This window comes from Zonotrichia albicollis, chromosome 4 (assembly GCF_047830755.1).
Source record: "Zonotrichia albicollis isolate bZonAlb1 chromosome 4, bZonAlb1.hap1, whole genome shotgun sequence".
In the NCBI taxonomy this organism is placed as follows: Eukaryota; Metazoa; Chordata; class Aves; order Passeriformes; family Passerellidae; genus Zonotrichia; species Zonotrichia albicollis.
This window is the reverse complement of record NC_133822.1, coordinates 62240916-62262814: the sequence shown is the minus strand read 5'-3', so window position 1 is coordinate 62262814 and position 21899 is coordinate 62240916. Positions and strand designations below refer to the sequence as shown.

Genomic DNA, 21899 nt, shown 5'->3' with positions numbered 1-21899 from the left:
CGCAGCCTGAACCTCTTATTCAGTGTCCAGAGTTACCCCATGCTCCCATCCCCATAATACCACCTTCCACTCTGTACTTTCTAATTTCTAGGATGCCTTTGGCTTACCTCCCCACAAGACTCTCATTGGACATCTCCAGCAATGGCACTCAGGACTGCCCTACCTTGTGCCAATTCTGCTCTTTCTTATGTTTGCTGGGATAAACAAGTCTGAACCAAGGCTTGAGGCTCCTGGGCACCATGATGATGGAAGCAATATAAATGCTTCTGGATCTGAGTCCTAACTCCATTGCTGCTGAACTTGATGGTCCCAGTGGACTCTCTGAACTTAAACCAGATAAAAGGAGAGCAGAAAACACTTTGTGCACTGTAGGTTTTGTATTAATCTCCATAGAGAGTTCCAATCTGAATATTGTTCTGCAGCATGCAAGGACCATTTATTTCCTACCATGTTCATCTCTAACTGACAAAAAGATGAGGTGTTGCCACTTAATCACAGGGTCCCTTCCTTACTACAAATTATATATATAAAATTTGGTTATGATGTGTTGCACCTTCCAAAATTAAGAATAAATATCCGTTGTCGTGTCAACATGAGAGATTTCATGTTTTGGGCCTTATCACAGAAACTTCTACTCCAGCCTTTTACAGTTACCAATTAAGTTCTCTTAGTGCTCTACACTTCCCTAAGTAATGTATTCCTAATTTCTGTACTAGGATAATCAGTTGTTCTGTAGGGGACTGCTAACTAAAGGAATGTTATTTCCCCAATAAGGTGAAAAAAAATTAGATTTTATATAATCTCATAGGAGCAAATCTAGTTTGTGTTATCAAACACATTGTGGCCCTGTAGCAGGGCCACGATGATACTTGATTATATGTCAAATCACCTATTTAAAACTGTGAACTATTTTTCAGCTCTATTTCCTTTGTATTCAGGGTATTCCACAAACAGTGGGAAAAAAAAAAAAAAAAGAGTCCTAAACAACCTCATTGCTGCTGCTATTGGAGCAGTTTAGGAAAAGTCCTCCTTAAAGCCAAGTCATAAAGCAATGAACTGACCTGTTGGAGAAGTGCAGGTCACAGCAGGGCACTGGGAGTCACCACCTGGCAGACTACTAGATGGCACTGTTCTGCTTGGCACAGCTGTAAACAGAAACTTGTTTGCTGGGCTACTGGGACACCCAAAGGCCTGACTGATGTACCTTTCGTAAGTACGAACAGAAAAGGCAGTCTTAGTGTCTTTTTGTATGAGGGAAATATTTGTATTCTTTTCTTCTTATTTATTGTAAGGATACTTAAAAAACTCTAAGCATTAAAAATACATAATCAGGCATTTCATGTTACATTACTTTGGTAATTTCCGACATGGTCTCATTAGCTAAGTGCTTTAATCATTGTAGACCCCAAGTTAAAATCAAGCTGCAGTGAGCAATGACAGTTATATTAAAAACATATCTTTCATGTGAGTTTCAATGGTTTTAAGGCGAGCTAATTTTAGTATAACTGATGATCTAAGAGGAAAGCAATATTCAATGTCATTTGAGGAGATTCAAAACCAATTATACGTATGGGAAGTAATTGCATGTGTGAAAGAGAGGAACTCAAGAGACAGACCCAAAGGACAAAACTGCTAACAGTTAAATGATGATCTTTTTTTCAGTGCAGTGTTTGAACCAAGATAATGATCTCTGATTAATAAAATCAGGGTTTTATTCTGATTTGCTAATGACCTAGGGTGAATCTGTGAGCTGAACTTCAAGGCTCAGAGCTGACCGGCCCCTGCAGAGCCAGCTGGAGCCTCAGGCCTGCATGGATGCACCAGCTGGAGCTGAGAGGTTTTTCAGCTCCAGTGGAACACAAGGTGAATTTTTCATCATCCAATTTGGGCAAAATCAGGCAAATTTACTCAGATCACCTCTTTAAATGCTCCAAAGAGAATGCTTCTGTGGTCCCATCTGTTCAACAGAAGAGCTTGGGAAGCCAGTATCCCCAGAAGAAAGGTTCCAAGAAACACCTCTGGGTTAAGAACTTCTTAAATCATTGCAGCTTTTTGCAAAGTTAAGGTCTGTGCTTGACATCTTTATTCCTTTATAGAGTTTATCTGCCCAAGGGCTGGAGAAGACCTAATGTAATTTAGATTGCAAAGGGGAAGTACTGAAGATCTTGATAAGTAGCACATCCTTTCCTGATTTGCTTCTCTTACTCCATGAAATAATCTCGTATATCTCTCATCTCAAAGGCTCAGCTTTTCTCTACTGCCAAGCTGTGATGAAGTCTTTGCAGAGATCTTCATGTGTTTATGTTTGGCAAAGGGATAATCTGCCACATGCCAAACAGAAAAGTTTTATGTAATCATTCCAACACTTCAATCTTTTAATCTGGAATAGAAAAGCCAAGACTGTGGGAGAGGGTTTCATATCTTGTATTTACCCAGATGTCTGAAGTTTTTTTTCTATCACATGAAAGAATGCTGCAGATTGCTAAGTGACAAAGGATTTGTCTACTTCACCAAATCTTTTTCTTTGGGACTTCTGTTGCCTGCAGCATTTACAATAAGGCACCTTCAATTTCTAGTAGCTACATTGTTCTTTGACAAACCTTTGCCCTAATATTGCTACAGGCCTAATGTAAGCTATTCAGCTGTGCTCACAATCAACCACAGAATGAATTGCCTTGCAGAAGAGAGAGAGAAATTATGTCTCAAAGACCTTTAAAATAAATTCAATAAAATTGATAGAACCCTTCCAGCACTTTGCCTGAGAGCAAAGCATTTCTCAGCAGGCCCATCAGGTCTGGCACGGGTAAAGCAGGCAACCCACTCCCACTGCCTCCCGGCTGCTGCACACACCATTTGTGCACAGCAACTTCTTTTTCAGTCTCTGATCCCACATGTCAGACCCAGTTAGATGATGGGTCACTCCTGGGTGTTCCAAGGAACATTCAGTTATTGATTTTTTTTTTCTTTCATTGCAAGTCTGTTACACATAGCTTCAGTTAAGACAAGTTATTATTGTTATCACTGTTTAAGAAGTTTGTGAGGATGATTTTTAAAATCCATAAGGTTTCTGGAACTATTCGAGTATTTTAAATTCATTTATCTTCTTTTTAATTATGATTTTTGTCTCTCTTTTTTCCCCCCAGATGTGATGTGTTCTAACCCACTTCAGATCTTAAATCCTTTGTTGTACAGCCGACGGGAGGTTGACTTAGTACAAGGGAACTAATGATGTGAGGATAAGAAGCAGCAGGCACGGGAAACAGTGTAAGGATAGCTTTTCCTATGGCAATGAAAATATTGTATATTTTTAGGGATATTTTAGAAAAACTTGATATGGTGGAAAAACACAGCCTTTGACATAGCACAGAGAGTCTGTTGGCCAGGGTCCCCTGAAGCACAGGATGGCCAGGTGTTCCACTGCTGGCAGAGGTGGGGCTTCCAAGGGCAGGAGTACAACTGCCAAATTGGGGTGAGGTCTGTGAGCTGTGTCTCATCATGAGGGTACTGCTGTGGAGTGCTCCATTGCTGCCCAGGTATTCAAAGATTGCAAGCCAAACATCAAGAATGTGAGAGTATTTAAAAGAGCAACATAGGAAGGCATTCACAATCTTACCATGTACTCATGGGATATCTTCCAAATCTCTTTTTCTATCTAGAATCTCCTTAATTAAATTTAAACCTATTTTTCCTTAGTAGCCTAGAAAATCAGGATGCAATCAAAGTTCCACTACCAGAAGTTTTAGGTTAAAATTCTGTATACTGGCAATGCTGACTGTATGAGATTCTACCTCTTCAATTATCAATTCATTTTGTGTTATTTTTTTCAGCTTTATTTCTGAGTAAATCCATCTTGCTGCCTTACCAGCCCCACTCTGCTTTGCTTATGAGCTCTAACAAGATCACAGCATGAGGTAGCATGATTGCCATCAATAGACAGAACAGAGTTGTGATCATGGTGATTTGCTGAGACATCCAGGCCTGTAATTGCTTAATAATAACCATATCTGGTCTTTTTTTTTGCACAGCAATCCTGTGTTAAAGTTGTCTCTGACTCCTAGCTAACTCAAAGTAGTGGTGCAAAAAGTGCAGCTGCTTGCAAATGGTGTGACAAATATAGAAACCATCAGATATGTAAAATGCTGCAATACAGGAGTAAGAGCAGCTAGCAGAAAAATCCCTGCTTGGAAAAATCAGGCTTGAGAAGCCCATGGTTTCCTGAAATAAAACAGTACGCAGTCATACTTAGGAAATACATCTCTGTATCTCAAATTATAGTTCTAGAGGACATCCTGTGTGCTTGTGGTCACTTTTGAATTTTTCATAATTGTTTTTCTGATCTGCCAGTGAATATTCAGTCCTTAACATAATTACTTTATTCCCTCAAAGCTATTCCTTAAGGAATGCCATTTGGGTGAGGGTTAGAAAACAATCTTGGATGAGAGACTTTTTTAAAATGCCTCCTATATTAAACTATTTCAAGAACCATGATTGATTGGCATGATTTCTCTGGACCATCCAGTATAAACATTAATCTTTGCAAGAGCAAGTCCTGAGGATATTCAGGTGGCAGGCTTTTTTTTAATGCAGAAGGAAATTAATGTCTGGGACAAGTTGTCAAGTAGCAGTTGTACCTGTCAACATCACTTTGTGCCTGTGTAATACATGAATTGTATCACAAATGTATAGAAAAACATGACAGTCCAGATGAGAAAGTTAGACAGAAGGATATACAGCCTCAGATAAGGCACCTGTCTGCCTTTTCTGATTAAATTTTACCATTTTGAGTAACATTCCTAGGTAATAAGCATGGGAATTCTATGAATGAAAATGCAGTCTATTTTATTTGCTATTTTTCAGTATTTGAATGATGAATTTCTCCATATATGCTTTTTTTCAGCACTGAGGAGTATCATTACGGTGTAGAAAATGCTACTGAGAAGAAACAAAAAAGAATAAAAAGCAGAGCAGCAGCAATCAATACAAGGATAGGAAACCTGGTAAAAACAAAACAATTTAGTTAAAAGTCATGACATAGGCTTATATAACTAGTCAAAACTTATAAATCAAATGTCCTGACAGCCCACCACTTGAGTCAGTTTGTTGCTCAAAGGTACTTGAAGAAAAAAAGAAGTTTGCATCAGAACTGAGTGAGTTCAGTTCCTGGTTGCAGAGAGAGATGATTGTGCTCTTAAATCAAAATGGTTATGTGCTATATACTATGGCATAAACATGAAATAAAAGAACTCCTCTGTTCTGGTGATGATAGGATGATATGAACAGTGGCTGGAATCACAAGACTTTGGGACAGATTGGGGAGATGCTGAAGCAAAGGGCTGCACCATGCAGAAAGCAGGTTACACCTGGCAGCAGATTTTCCAAGTACTTTTCTGCTTCTGTGATGATACAAGCTGTGCAAAATGATGATGTGCTTAAATCAAAGTGTTCTATTAACTCATACTTTTGCCCATGATATGTTTCTATGTACTTAAATAACTGTGCAAATTTTGGTGTTAACAAAAATCCAGAGACTCACAGACAGAGGAGAGAAAGGAGGAATAAATCAAGCCAAACTAGCTGGCTTGACAGTGCACATAGCTGTTAGACTTCATGGTGTTCTCAAACAGACTTTCAAGCTGTAAATTTCTCAGTCTGCTTAACAGTATTATATTTTACAAACTTGCTACTAGATTAGTCTAAGGAAAACAGCCATAAATCTGTAGCATTCAATTTAATTTACCTGAGAAAGCTTTCTGACTCTCAGTCTAGTCTTTAATGACTTTCTGGAAATTGTAACATAAAAAAAATCCTCCGAAAAATTTCAAGTAGGAGCACAAAAAGTAATTGCTCATTTGATCAGTCTTACACTTCATGAACTTTCCACAGGTAATTTTTACCCATCAGATCAAAAGACAGATTTCTTCTAGGTTGCACTGAACTTCTTTAAATTCTTGCAAATTAAAAAAGCAGTAATATCACAGAAGAGCCATTTTGTTAATATCTGAATAGATTTTCTGACTCATGTAATTACATTTTAAAAACATTTAAAATATGGATTCCCCATGTAGAGCAAAAAATTTATCAACTCTTCAGACGTTTTACCTATAGAAAAGCATCTTCTGCATTTAAAACTGTAAAATCTAAATTTTAAATTGTATGTAAACAAATAAATTCCTATCTTTTTGTAAACTGAAAGTATGTTCATGTTGGAAACTCTGAGGATTCTGCAGTTTTAAAGTCACACCACATTTCAAGGAGTTTGCAAACATAATTAAAGAGCAGACTCAAATTGTTAAAGGAATTACTGGGCCTTCCAAGTCTAGGCGTCTAACATTGGTTCAGTTGACAGACTCCAGAGGGAATAAACCTAAGGCCATGACTCTGGAAAATATACACACTTAAACATAATTTTCTGCAAATGCCAAGATATAGGCACATGCATCTCCTCAGGGCAGTGTCTTTTAACTAGATAGACCTTTCTCAGTTGTCTTTTCTAGGAATATTTTCCCAAATCAAACCCTAAAATAATATACCTGCTGCAGAATGTGTAAGCATATCTGGTGGGGATAGAGGATGCTCTTGTGTCCTTTGGCTCCTGGCATTTTGCTACACGATCAAACTGCCACAGATGATATTTTCAAGGACAGGTAATCACACTGCACTTAAGCAAACAACAATATTCAGCTGCACAGTGTCAGAGACTCCAAGGCTATGGAAACAACATTATACTTTAAAGGAACATCATAAAAAAATTCTTGATTCAACCACAATGGCAAAGTTTGCGGTCTCAAAACTTAGAGGCCCTGGCAATTACTGACTGAAATATCTCTCACGCACAAACATATATTAAAAGAACAAGCAAAAAAACCAAAAAACTAAACCCAAAAATGGCTGCATATAGGTTATTATTGTGTGGCAGAGCATGTTCTTATCTTTGCAATATACATAATGAAATACAGTCACTCACCAGTTCATCATTCAAATAGCTAAATCTGATTTACAGTGAAAATGCAATTTTGTCTCATCAGGTTCCATAGTGCTGAAATGCTAAACTTAACAATAGAAACTGATGTGATATGTTTGAAATTAAATTGAATCACTGCAAACAATGGGTTTCTTCAGGGGCCAGCCTTGATTGAATATGTTTTTCCACTTCATTTTGCAAAGAAATCATCAAGTGTAATGGCTTCAAGCAATCTAAGTGACATGTAGGTTGAGAAAATATAAAAGCATCACTGAAAAAATGCCACACACAAAGAAGGAGAAATTATCACACAGGGCACTGAAGGCCTTATCACTTCCACATTTCATCTGAAGTCCTTTTAAGCAAAGCAAGGAGCCCAGCCTTAAGCCAGTGAAGTCAGTAAAAAAGATTCAGACTTCTTCAATCCCTGAATAAGGCCAATGCCTGAAGGCTCCTGTGCAAACCCAACATGTGATGATGGTACAAGGTGGATGGTAGAAGACAAAGGGATGAGTTTGGATCGTTTATCAAATGCCAGATTTGTCCAGAACCATCAATGGGAAGAGAGAAGAACAAGTTCTCAGCCCACAGACAACACACCTCAGAGCCAGCCTGATGGGCCAGGGCCAAGGCCGGCTGCCCCAATGGACACTACAGGCCATGGGCTGGGTGGAGATGCTGCTCTGCATGGCTGCTTGCTCCACACAGAAAAATTGGAACTTTTCCTCTAGAAGAGGAGAATCTAACAGTGATTTTCATCCACTTTCCTGGGAAGAAATGGAGAGTACTGGCCTGAGAGCGCATAGCAGATATATAATAGAAAAAGGCTTGTTTAGCTCACAATCATTCATTTAAAAATTACATATAAAGCAGGTTGGATCTCAGCCTGAATTTAGTCTTTTCATGGTCATTTATTTTCTTCAAATACTGTCCTAGGGTGACGTTATGATGCTTGTATCCCCATTCCTAGTTCTGTGTATGCTGGTAATTATGTTCTGTGCCTTCAAGACTGGCCCTGAAGAGCGAAGTTTTGTTTTGGTTTTGCTATCAGCCACTCCCCCATGGCTGGCAGGACACAGAGACATGGTGCTGCTTTTGCTTTTTGCTTTGCTTTTCGCTTTGCTCTTGCTCTTGCTTTTTGCTTCTGCTCATTAGTTAGTTTAGCTAAGCAGTCCAGATTTTCCCTGGACTGTTTCTCCTTTCTCTTTTTTGGAACCAGCTTGAACCTGCTCCGGACTGGGACCTGGGAACACCGAAAGTTTGCACCTTGTGGCTGCAGAGGCTGCCCCAGAGCCAGAGGGACTGATAACAGACTGACCACTCCCAGAGAGACTTTCTGAATTTGTCATCTTTTTCAGAGCAGTGAAAGAGTGTTGTCATCTGGTATTGTTCATTTTGTGTGCTGAGGGGTGCTGTGCCTGTTAAATAAACAGGTTCTTTCCACTTCTCTCTGAGGAATCCTTCCCGAGCTGGTTGTGGGGAGGGGCTGTGTAGGTTTGCTTTCTGGAGGGGCCCTCTTTGGAGGTATTCTCCCAAATTTGCCCTAAACCAGGACAAATACTCTGAGAGACAGACTTCTTCAATATAGCCACCATATACTAATTATTTTTTTTCTATTTCTGCAAATAAATACTAAAACGTTAGGGAGAAATACTCAGTGTAGTTCGTTTCTTTCAGAGCTGAACTACCAGCCAATTCCTGCTTTCAGAGCCAGATGGCTGTTAGGTAATTCCAGTATCAACTGTCCAATTCCTAGTTGCCTGTTTAACAATATTGTTCATTTTATTTGTTTACTTTAAGGATAGATCTGCAGGGAGGTTTACAGTCTCTATTCTTACTTAGGGGAAAGCCTATATGAATAAAGAAGGGGTTAGGAAAACAAAACCTGTGAGGTTTCCTGGGGAAGACTTTTTCCTAATCCTTCTAGGAAAATAATGAGCTGAGTGATTTATTGAAAGAAAAAGCACTCAGTTGAATACTGCTCCAGTTTTTAGAAAATATGGACATCTGAGCCTTCCCTGCAGGACAGCAAATGTGTCCATAGCAGTGTTTTCTTTTCAGAACTGAGCTCCGCTGCCTTCTGTTACCCTCCAAAGCCCTCTTGCTCAGGGACATCCTTCTGAGAACTCACCTCAGAAGCTACAGAGACTTTGGAAGAATTTCTAGGGAAAATATGTAAATTCACAGAAACCAGCTCAGTATCTCACATGGAAAGCCTGCAACACTCTCACTGGGTTATTGCCACTGCTGCAGCTGGTACAATAGGAATCCAGAATTTACTTAAAACAACAGTTTCCAGGTTCACCTTTTCAAAGAACAGAGACTGTGAAGGCTCTAGTCTTCCTCCATGGCTCACAGCTACTGTTTGGCTCATAACTTAACAGATATATCAAAACAGTAGTAGTGGTGGTAGTAGTAGTAGTAGTAGTAGTAGTAGTAGTAGTAGTAGTAGTAGTAGTAGTAATAATAATATTAATATTAATAATAATAATAATAATAATAATAATAATAATAATAATAATAATAATAATGACAACAATGTCTTTCTTCTACATTCATGTTCTTCCTCTGGGTAAGTTATACAGCCAAGGTGAAAAAATGCTGACCTGCTAGAGCCAGTGATCTTAATTAATATCTACCAATGGAGAATATAACAGATGATATATCAAGAATACTAAATGTGTCAAACTAAGACATTTTTGCATTTACAAATATAAAGAAACTTTAACAAATAAAAATATTCACCATTTCCTTCCTGTATTAATAAAATTTAAACTAGGTTTTATTTTTCTTTCCATGCGTAAAACTTTTGAAAAGTTGGCAAAAGTTTTGTTAACCCTGGAAGCACAGAATTTTCACTAATTCTGATTTTTTTATATTACTGTCTTAATAGCAGAGTCTACTGAAGTTATGATAACATAGTTTTCATGATAGCCTTTTTATTCCTAGGAAATGAAAGAAGTCTAATGTAGTCTGTAAGAATCCAGTCAAATCAAATGGGTAAAGTCAGATCAAATGAATAAAGATTAGGTATGGAAAGCTCACATGGCTAGCTATGTTTTTACATATCATTTTATGCTGGTGAAAATAATCTTGCAATACGACAGAATCTCAGAATCTTCCACATTACATATTCTTTTACAGACTGCCCCTGGAAAATCAAGAGAAAACTGGGAATTACACCATGATCCCTTTTATTTCTTCCAGCTGTTTTTCTTGGTGGCAATGTCTCTGCAGGTCAGATAATGCTTTACTTATGCCTGTGCAGCTGCAGTGTTTTAGGAAAGTGTCAGGAACAGAAAAGACAACAGATAACTGACAGCATAAGCAAAATCTTTGGTAGCCTCAGGACAAAATTTGTGTAGGGGTCCAAAGGAAAGGTTCAGTTTTGTATAATAAGAGAAAGTACAGGGATTTAGGAATCATGTGACTAGAGAAACCGATGATAAAGATTAATTTTGGAGCACCCTTTTGGTTATGTTGATGTGGACAGACAGAGCAAGGGTGAACAACTAAGCTGCCTTGGGCAGGAATTTCAGTGGTGAAGGAGAGAAGAATTTGGGATGTGAATCAGGAAAAAGAAATTTGAAAGCATATTGATCTTGGGGAAGTGGAGACAGTCATTAGGGAATATGACCCCAATTAAATATGTTACCTTAAGAATATTTGTACTTAACTCAGACATTACATTTTGAATGTGTGACTCTTTGTCAGCCCTTCATAGGGCTAGACAATCTCTGGAAATTAACCCGATAAATCCTTTTTTTTTTTTTTTTTGTTCATGGCAAAAATACCTTCTGAAGGCTGATGAGCAGAAGTAATTGGCTTTCACAGAGTAAGTACCAGGGTTTCATCTTGATTTGATAAAGGATCCATTTAAACTTGAGTGTTCCATGCCTTCTTTCTTAAAATGATACAAATATATCCCTTTCCTTCATTCTTATGCTCATGTAATCTAATTAAGAAAGGTAAAAGCATTAAACTTTTCTTAGAAGTTGACAAATGTGAGCTTAATGAGCAGTGGAAGGAGCAATTTGAACCAGCCACACTACTTGCTTTTAAATTGATTTTAGCCACTCAGAAAATGGACTTAGGTATCATCAAATCTCTGATCTCTCTGTGAAAGTAGTTAAGAAGCAAACAAATTGCTAGAATTTAAAAGGAGCAGGTGGGAAAGTAATAGCAAAAGTATAATAGTGCCATTCTGTAAATTGTCAGAATGGTGCATATGGCTCTAGACTCTCTATTCCCACAAAATACAAAGTAGAAAAATAAGAGCTCACAGACAGATGAAGAGTATAATTTAGATGAACAGAATAATTAAATACTGGAAAGAGAGAGTGGTACTATTTTCAGAGAATAATTAGAACAGATATGCACAAGACTGAATGAAAAATCTACTAATTTTTTTTTTTTAAAGTTGCCCCTCTTTCTAAAGCATCTGTACCTTGTTGCAAACTGTCCTGATGGTGTCAGTACTACACATACTACAGACAAGTCTTATCTAATTTCTAGGAGATAACAGTAGTATGAAGAACTCCATATTAAAGATTTTCTTGAAGCCAGTCCTGTGAACATCTTCCTATTTAATCTGCCTCCTACATTTTGCTGTGACTTGTTTCTTACCCCCAGTGAGCCTATTGATGCAGTTGGAAATGATGCTTCCTGAGGATGCAATTCAGCCCCTCCATGCTAGCAGCAGGTGAGCGATGGCACGGTGTGCATGGCACTGCTATGCAGATCATGCGCAACTCTGTCCTTCAAAAGGTTTCATCATGTCAGTGTCAGTAAATTGCCTCACCCTCAGGTGTTTTCTCTCCCACATAAGAACCAGGAGGTTGGCTGTGAGTCCAGGTAAGGGAGGACAATGGTAGCAGGTAGATGAAATTACTTTGAAGGATTTTCTGCGCAGTCATCTGTGGTTAGAGGTACATATTCATTACAGCCAATTGAGCCTGTTGCTAAGGCCTGCTCTCTCATCTCTCCATGCCACTAAACTCTCACAGCCAGCATCTCCAAACGCTTTCAGTTGCCTGGGAGACCCCGCTCCGTCCTGGCGAGCAGCAGCTGCCTCCCTTCTGCACACCTTCCCGGGGTCTCTGCTGAGCTGCAGCGACCTGCCCCAGCACAGGGCCCTCAGGGAGCAGCAGAAAGGGCCCTTTCCCATGCCTCCAACAGCCTGGGGTACTGTGCAACACCACTGCATACACCTGCAGCACAGGTTTCCCACTGAGTACAGGTCCACAGGCACTAAGCTGTTCTTAAAGGTGCCCCATGGTACAGGGCAAAACCAGCTGGAAAATTGAAGATGAATATCAAAGTTTAAATATCAGGAACAAAATAATTTTATTTCTAAATTATTGCAGAAAACTCAGATTTTTTAGGCATATGAAAATGTGGTATGAATTTGCATAGGCAGTAAGCTCAGCTGGAAACCACCCTCTTGCTTCAACTTCAAAAAAAACAGCTTCAAATTTACTTTCTTTAAAATAAAAACAGCTAACATAATAAAAATGAAATAAAAAATATGTACTCGTAGACAATAAGTCCATCAAAGCCAAGCACTACCCTTCACACAATTCTCCTCCTTGGAGAACAGATGAAGAGAATGAACCATATATAATTTTGACCATTTGGTCATTTAAAGCATTACTGCCAAAATAACTGGGAGAGCTTGGCTGTGACTCACATTTTTCTTCTAAAATCCCATAATGAAAAAACACACTTTTGTGACAGACCTTGGCTCCTAAGTAACAGCACATCACATAATTGCTTGAATCTTTTTGCCTTGTTTATTTCTAAAACAAATTTCCTCACCTTATAGCTTTCCAGGAAGATTATGACTATATTTTTGAAGAATCTAATTTGCACGAGTTTTTTTCAAGAAAAAAACCACACCCCCGCCCCCCCCAAATATACAAAGAATATCTCTTGCTATCACAAGTAAAAATCTTCAAATAGCCTAGGTCACTGTTCTTTACATGCCCAATACAGTTATCAGATATACTGTAGAGCATTTCTGAAACTTGTTTAGTACTGTTGAATATTACATATGCAAGACATGGAAAATAAATATTTGTTTATTTACACCTCCACCTCATCAAAATTTATTGAAATATAGTTAGGTTTTTTAAATTAACCATACAAATAGATTTCCTTCAAAGGAGCATGTTTTTTAAAGTGGCCCTTTAAACCCTAATTGTAATCAGGCTTCAGACAAAATTTCCAGATGGTAGTTTCATTCCAGACAATCTGCTCTTTCGAGTGCCTCTCTCTGTAAAGCCCAATGAGCATCAAGTGCATTTATCACATTCTGATGCTGTTCCTGGCACAAGATAAATTTACTTTTCATCTAATAGCATATCAAATATTTTACATTGTCATAATTGATGCAGCGATTGCAAAATTGCTGTTCAGCAGTGGAAAAAATGCCATTATAGAACTCAGCCAAGCACCCTGACAGTCTGATGTGAACCCTAATGAATTAGCTGACAAACGAGCCCAGTAAGGTTGCTCAAGTATGCTCTCTAAGCAGCAATTCACAAAATCTGCTTTTCACTGTATTTTTCCCTTGTGAGGCTAAAATCCATGCAAATTAGTTCTCATCTGGGGTCAATATTAAAAATATTGAAAACATTTGAAGAGAAGCTTCCAGACTTGTTCCCAGCCCAGCGCCATCCTCAACACTTCCTTTGTGCACACTAAACCCCTCTGAGCCTCTCAGCACTAGCCATGCTTTAACACTTATTGGCTGTGACACTGAAACAGATGGAACAAGAACATTTTGACCACTGCCCAAACCAGAATTTTCTCCTTGGAGATGTGTCTCCCTTGGCCTGTTGTAATCTTGCTTCAGAAGAGTCCTTCTGTAGCATCCCAGGCCCACACTGAATCTCACAGAACCTTCACAGCACTGATTCTGCAGAAGAGATTTTGAGACTCTGTACTGCAATCATAGTACAAAGGCTGCCTACCAAGTGTTCTGTAAATCTTGTTCTGGCAGATTTTGATTTAGAAATAGGATATAGGCCTTATCTCAGTTGAGGGTTGCATAGAATCATTTAGGCTGGAAAAAGCCTTTAAAATCTGAAGACCTCACATAACAATGGACATAAAAGACAATGTATTTTAGAGACAGAGATTCATCTCCTCTGCTGTTGGTTGGGAATAACAAGAACTTTTCCAGTCTGAGCAGCCCTGACTGATAAGGTTACAGGGATGAGCAGACCAGCAGCCACCTCTGCTGGATGGCCTTAACTCAGAGTGGAAGGATTTTATCTCAAAGCTGCATTCACATTTGCAGGTGCCACTCAGTTACCATTTGAAAGGTAAGTTCCATCATCAACCTCACTATCTAGCCACCTGACAAACACACCAGGAATACTCAGGCATGAAACCATGAGGGAAAAAGGAGAGAAGGCTCAGGGCTGCTCATCCTGTTGCTTGCCCAGAGGGCTCCTTAGAGATGACAGTGAGAGAGACTTTCAATCCAAATGGAAAAAGTGCCTCTTAGAAAGCAGGTTCAGGAAACTGGACCACAAATGTCACATAGGGCTCCAACAATGACCTTGCAGGGAAAGCACTGCAATTGGTGTGATGGTAGGGACAGATGAAAAAAAAGGGGAGAAGTCCCATGGTCAGACCATGAACAGCAATTCTCCACTGCAGAGGAAACAAATGTACCTCCAAAATTACCTGTCCCAGAAGGACTTCAACAGAGTACTCACATATATGTGTGTGGAAGGAATGCTATAAAGGATGTTCCAACATCAGCCCTTAGTCCGATTTCAGAGAGAATGGGAATCCAAGAATATTCATGTTTAGCAGCTCCAAGACTCTGCTTTCTACAAGCAGCCTGTTAAGGAGGCCAAACAGGGAGCAGCAGGCACCAAATCACTGAGGCCTACTGAAGGCATAGCTGGACAAACTTGATCAGTAAGCCAGGACATAATGAATAACAAATGTGAACCAGGAACCTGCAGGGAAAGAGAAGTAATGGTCTGTGACAGGTGTGTTGTGTACCTGCAGACACACTGGGTGCACCTCAGTTCTGAGACTGTCTCACCTCTCCCAGGCCCCTGCTCTGCCTGCTGCCCAGGGCACCCACCAGAACTGCAGCCTGGCCCAAGGACTTCAGAGCCTCAGCAAGGGACCTGCAGGGACAGAGCTTGCTCCATCCTTGTCCCACAGGCAGAGCAGTCTCTCGTTAGGGCAGGGCCAGGCACAGACACAGCACTGCAGTCCAGGTGGGGAATGGTGCAAATGAGGGAACCTCATGGAGACTCTTGAGAGGTGTCTTCCAGCTGTGGTCACAGTGGATATCCAGGGATTTACAAAGGCTCTGTAATGTGTAAAATAGATGCAGGCTGTATTCGAGCCTGGGATGCCCCTAAGAATCCCTATATCAGGAAAAGGGGACAGCATCTAAATATTCTTAATGTTATGGAACCTGGTTCCTTGGTTCTTTACCTCCCTTTTATGCTCTGTCACAGAACCAGAGTTCAGAGAAGTGATTTGTTTGTTCTGTTGCTGTTTCATGGGACTTAGTCTCTCAGGAAGTGCCTTTCCTCAAGGAACCTATTCCTCATGAGGCACACTGATGTCTTTACCTGTCACAAACTGCAAGCACCTATGGCTTTTATGACTTTAATATTAGAATTTATTTTAGAAGTTACTTTTTTTTGTATGTCATTTATATACCTACTGAAAACACATTATTTAGTCATCAGATCTCCTGGAGATAGCTGCTTTATAAATCCATAAGTACATTCCAGAAAACTTCACTTTTTTCATTTTCTTATTTTAATGATAATATATATACAAAATAAATCAAGAATTCTGTCATGTCAAGATTATAATGGATGAGATCATGAGTTCATATTTTTAATAGGTCTTCTTGGTCTGGAATTATCTTACAAGTTTCATAAAGTGAAAAAGACAAAGCCAAGGGGCATTTTGCCACTGCTTCATCTATACCTTTTACCCTGAATTCATGCTTGCCACTGAAACATTCCATCTTTTTAGAAATGATGTGAACACTTTGCTTTGTTGATGTGGTGTGCTACCTAATGTATCAAACAAATGAGGTATCAGGTGGCATTATAACAACACAGCACATCAGCAGAGTTAGCTGTCTCTGTGATCAGGTCTTGCATCATTACACCAGAAAGCAATCAAAAAGCTGCTTGAAACATGGCACTGTAGAAAGGAAGAAAAACATTCTGAAGCATCTTTAACAAGAATTCGCAGAATTAAATTAAACCAGAATACACTGACAAGTTCTAGCCTTACATTGTCATGTAATCTTTTGCAACCAACCCTAAAGCATCCCACGAATAATTGGGCATACACTACATTTGCTTTATATATGTATTGTTTTAGACTCCAGTTTATATTAGCTACATTAAAGAACCTTATGCTTCCATCTTTTCTTTCCTGATCCTCTGAACTGGTTCAACAACCAATTTACCTGCACAGGTGTTATCATAAGAGCACATTAAGAGTGATATTTCAGGTTTTGATCCACAGGTAAATAACAAGTAGAAAAAGCTGAAAAAATATCTTTCAAGTTTGTGTTTATCTTTCACCAAAATACTGATTTTTTTTTTAAATATGGGGACTATGTCAGGAGTAAAAGAACACAGGTTTTTCTCCATAACATTTACAAGTGAATTAAATCCATTACCCATCTGAAAAAAAGGTTTCTAACCTTCTTTACTTAGTTCTTCTTACCTTCATTATCTATGAGGTAATTGGAGTTTCACCAGATCTGGAATCAACAGGGTGACAGGTTTATCCAAAGGAGGATGCAGTCTGCAGATATTATCATTCAAATCCTTCTAAAACAGAGGGAAGATGCTATGAGTCTCTTATTGGCATATTTCGTCTCCTAGACCATACTGGATCAGCTCAGATACACTCCTGAAACTAAGTGCTCTCTGTCTTGCCCACTTAAAAAATCATTCAGCATTTCCTTTTTGTCCTTACTGCATACAGCATTATGCTGCACTGAACTTTCTTTCCTTCTTCCTTTACTTCTGTGTTAGATATTTTTTATGTTATTTCTTCCCTGATTCTTGTTTTCATAGAGAAAAACTGACTCAGACTATGTACAGATAACTCCAGAAGTAAATGAGTAACGGAAAGACACTGTACAGAAAAACAGAGATTTATCAACTGATCACTTGCCCTTGTCATTGCACCCCTTCAGAGAAATGAACAGGGAGAAAAATGGACGGGCACACCTGGATCACTCCAGAAGGTAAAATTCCCAGTGCATTGAAGTATAGTAGCGTCCTACCTGAACCACACATGGAATTGCATGGACCTGGGAGATGTGACAGCCTATTCCCTCTCTGACAACCTCTTTTTCCTCATCCTGTCAGCAGTTTGTCTGCCCTGCTGCAGCCACAAGATGTGGTGGAAGGCTGTTACTGAGCAATGACCCACTGCCCAGGCTCCAGGGCCATAATGCTGTAACTGGTTCCTCTACAGCCAGTCCTCCAATTGACACCATTGTTATCACCAAAATCCCACAAAACTATGTGTTGGCTGCACATCAGATCTCTGCTCTTGGTTAGCTGTAATGTCTCAGATTCATTTCTCTCACAGTCTTTTCATCTGCTGGACAGATTTGGCCATTATCTTTAATAGCCAACTTACCCCTTTAAGTAGACACTCCAGTGCACCGGGTTTTTTTCTTGGTTTTTTTTTTGGTTTTTTTTTTTTTCCCCATTAAAGTAATGTCTAGAGGAGTTCTTGCACCATCACTTGCCTTCAGCAAAAAAGAAGGGAGTGAAGCTTAGCTGTGAAAGCAAGGTACTGACCACTCATAGCCTGAGCATGACTGATAAACCTTTACTGGTTTTACACTTTTCAGGCTTGAACAAAAATGCTGTGACTAATATTTCAATACATGTAAATTAACATATTGGAATGACTGGAAACTAACATTTGCAATATGTTTGCCAAAGAAATTGTTACCAACACAGCTTACCACAAGAGCTCTAAGCTATAATTGCAGCATAATTTTTACTTTTCAATGCAAATTACTCTGGTCAGATTTAAGATACAGCACCATCTTATGGATATTTCTTTATAGATTAATGAGCGCAGCTGGTTATCTGCTGGCAGAAATATTTCTTTGCAAACAAAATGTAGCAGGGCAGAACTATCCATTGCTGTGCATTTTGTATGTGGGAAAAGCCAGAATGAGCTCTGGAAATCAGAAAGGATATTGTTCTGACACACTTTCTCAAACCTTCCTTTCAACTACCATGTCTCTGCTAAAGATGCCAAGTATTCCCATTTCTGGAGTATCACAGATTTCACCAAGTACTAAAATTTCATGTAAGAGATATTAAAATACTTGCTGGTAATTTCTTAAGCATGTTAATAATGAATACATTTAAATGCCATTTAATTTGTCTCTTTGTTTCAGGGCTGTTCATAAGAAGTAGGATCAAATTTTCAAGATTTTTTACCTAAATTTTAAATAATAATGACTATCTCAGTAAGTTTTCTTTCCATGAAAGTTTAAATTTATTCCTATTTTGATCATTTCAGAAACTCCAAGAAAAAACCAAAGAGAACAAAACCAAAGCACATTCAAATAGTATGAACCAGCAATTCTGTTTTCCAATTTAACAGCCCACTATTTAAGAGATCATTTAATTAAAGGAGGTGTAAATGTTCACTGTCATTTCATGCATTCTTAGTCATAAATGTCAAATAGAATCTTTTGTGAAAGTAAAAGCCAGACCTTAATTTTTTTTCCTTTCATCAGCATTGCAAAAAAAAAAAAAATTAAACTAATTAAATGTATTTTTGCCATTTGTCACTTAGCAAGAAAAGCATTAGCTGAGTTTATTGCTTTGGTTTTTAAAGTATTCAATTAAGCATTGAACCATTGAATGCTTCAACTCATTAGCAGTGACTGACTACACAAACCCTGATTCTCTTGACTAATTCAGATCTGATTATAAGAAAAAAACATATTATCACTTAAAAAAGAACAACCTTCAATAAAACTCCACCTTTTTGGGAGCCTGTATAAGTATGTGTTTAATCATAAATACAGGTTTTAGTCTCATCAAACTCAACAGTCTTAAAGTTTTGTAGGTACTTGCTGGACTAGTGTTAAGTTTGCAGGTAAAATGAAGCATCTTCCTGAATGGTGGAAAAAATGTCTGTAGGATTGATGGATGTGTAGATGTGTGTATATTGAACAGAAATATTTTAAATTACATGACTGTTATCTAAAATATTGTCTAAAACTCTAGGTACCCTGCAACAATATAGTGCATACAGTGAAGTCCTAGGGGCTTTGAAACATTAATTGATTTCTGTAATAACTTAGGTCTGGGATTTTGTTTCTTAAGGAAGTGGAGGTTTCCAAAATCCCAACAGACTGTATGTTTGCAACCTCCCTGAAGTATCACCACTGAGGGGTGAAGGAGAAAGGTTTTCTTTGTCTTAGGTTGCTGCTGTCTCCCACACTGTCCTATCCAAGGCCTTTTACAGTTTTCTGATTTACAATAAATGTCTTAAACTCCTCTAGAAACCAAGGGACATGCAGCGCAGTATCCTGATAACAGTGTTGAGGCCTTACATTGAAGCAGCATGATCACATCTTCACCTGTATGATCTTTGTAATAAAAAGATCAGGCAGGTGCTGCTGGAGATCAAAAACCCTCTTGCAAAACTCCAAAGCAACGAGTGGCAGGAGAATTTGGCATAACTTCTGCCTTTCATTTTGTTAACTTTCTCTTTAACACTAATCTCATGCCATTATTCAGCAACCATTCCCCAAAGGTTGTATTCCAAAAATTGACTGCAAAATGCAGGACAGAAAATAGAAATTATATTTGTATTTGTTGCTTGCCTTTGGAATTAGCTTAGCACAAATATTTAAACAGATTCTGTATGAAGAATGTATCACTTTCTACTTCTATATCTATTGTGGGGACAAATATGTTTCAATAAACTTGGCATTGAAGCACATGTTTTCATGTAGGATTCTACTGTCTGCAAATAATTTTTTGTGAAAAAAAATAGAATTTAAAAAGTAATTGATTTTTAAAAATGTATTTTAGTAAAATGTACTTAATAAAATTTCTTAAAATATCTATTAGATACATGAAAAGATGAAAAAAAATATTAGCATTGCTCATGGGGTGTCCTGTGCAGGGCCAGGAGCTGGACTTGATGATCCTGACAGGTCCCTTCCAACTCAGCATACTCTATGATTCTATAAATATGTTCCTACTTTAGAAGCAAATGCAGGAATTACTTATCTGGCAAGGATTTTCAGCACTTCTTTCATCTTACTGCCAGGCAGAAATTTGGTAGTTTCAGAAAAATCATGTCAGGGCTTCATTCAAATCAAATCAAAGTCTTACCTGTCTTGATTTTTTAACGATTTTATGACAGCCTCTCTGAAAGAGTCACCATATGACAGAAGGTGATAAAAGGCTGAAGAGCCAATGTGACATTATTAAAAGATGCATAAAGCCAAAAGCAGCAGCACCAAGCTCAAGTTGTTGGGAGTCCAGGGTCCCAAATGGTAATTTTGCCTTTGGAGTCACCAGATCTGGGCAAAGCCCCACCCACATTCCACTCTTTTTAACTATGAGAAGGCGTTAGAGCACAACCACTTCAACTTCCCTCCACAGGCAGAAGGACTGGGGGTTTTGGGAGGGGCTGGGGGAATATGAAAGCTGAATTCTCAGTATAATAACTACAGGTGATTAATTTAAAGATGCTGTTAAGATTGTAGCAAATTACATGAACAATGCAACTTCATGTTTTAACCAAAAATTTCCTGGAAAAATGATCATAAGGTCACCTGTGAGAGGAATGAACTGAACTGTATTAAAATTGAACTGAAACTGCACTAAAGCAACTATATATTGAAATCACATCTTCAGCTAACCCAAGGCATTCTGTAAGAGGACAAAGAGGCTGAGAGCATGAGAAAGCAGAAAATTTTCAAGTGGTGATGGAGAGAAAAGAGTGCCCTGTCACTTCCACTTATTGGCTGAAATTATTTTGCTGGTTCAAAATAAAGAAATTTTTTAGCCAAAGAATAGTAATTAAAAAAAAAAATGTGATTAACAAATGTTTCCAGCTTGCTAGGTCTAAAGATATTCTCCTTCAGAAAGGCTGTAAGAAGGTCTTCTAAAGGATAAATCCAGACACTAACAAGAATTCTCTTATCCCTGGATTAAAAATTATTCTATTCTGGCATATCCAACTTCAACTTCCTTGAAGTTCAAAGGCAGGGCAGAATTTAGGAGCCTTTGGAAAACAAATGGCTAATGTTCACTGGAGAGAAAAAAGGGGCTATTTCTGTCAGCAGTGGACTTTGAATCAAGTCCTAACTTGTCAAGATTAACATTCAAAACATGGACAACTGGTGTGATCAGAAGACTTTTCAAGAGGCATAATCGCAGTGACAAGATTTTTGCCCTTTCCAGAGCATAGCCCTTGGGCATGCTTGGTACAGCTGCCTCTATCTGCATTCTCTGTAACATTTTTCTGGGCAATAAAGTATATAAGTTGTTTGCAAGGATTTCTTCTGGGAGATATATCAAATTCAAACTCATACATAGCCATCTGAGAGACTATGACTCTCTGAGTACTCAAAATGCAGATTTCAACCCTGAGAAGAGGGATTATTTTTGTTTTGATCATGTGCTGTGAAAGGACTGACAATGCATATGAACACTCTCCATCATCAGACAGAAAATGACCACATCCATCACTCCCTAAGGGTTTGAATCAAGATGGTTTTCTAACATGCAGTAGAAAGATGTGGTCAGATCACAAGGTTCCCTTGATACAATTTCAAACTCTTGAAGAAATTTCCATACAGTCTCATCATCATTTTAGAATGGTTTGATGAAACAGTTAATCTTGCTTTGCCATCTAGAAGTAT

The 21899-nt window shown here is 38.5% G+C and overlaps 1 long non-coding RNA gene across 1 annotated transcript in view; it reads left to right on the top strand.

Annotated features, from left to right (window-relative positions):
• Window positions 1–8367, top strand: part of LOC141728857 (uncharacterized) — a 48059-nt gene extending 39692 nt beyond the window's left edge. Inside the window, exons 2-3 of the long non-coding RNA XR_012580106.1 lie at window positions 3144–3264; window positions 4898–8367. This is a non-coding gene — a long non-coding RNA (uncharacterized LOC141728857). The remainder of the gene's footprint in view (window positions 1–3143; window positions 3265–4897) is intronic.
• The last annotated feature ends 13532 nt before the right edge of the window (window positions 8368–21899 follow it).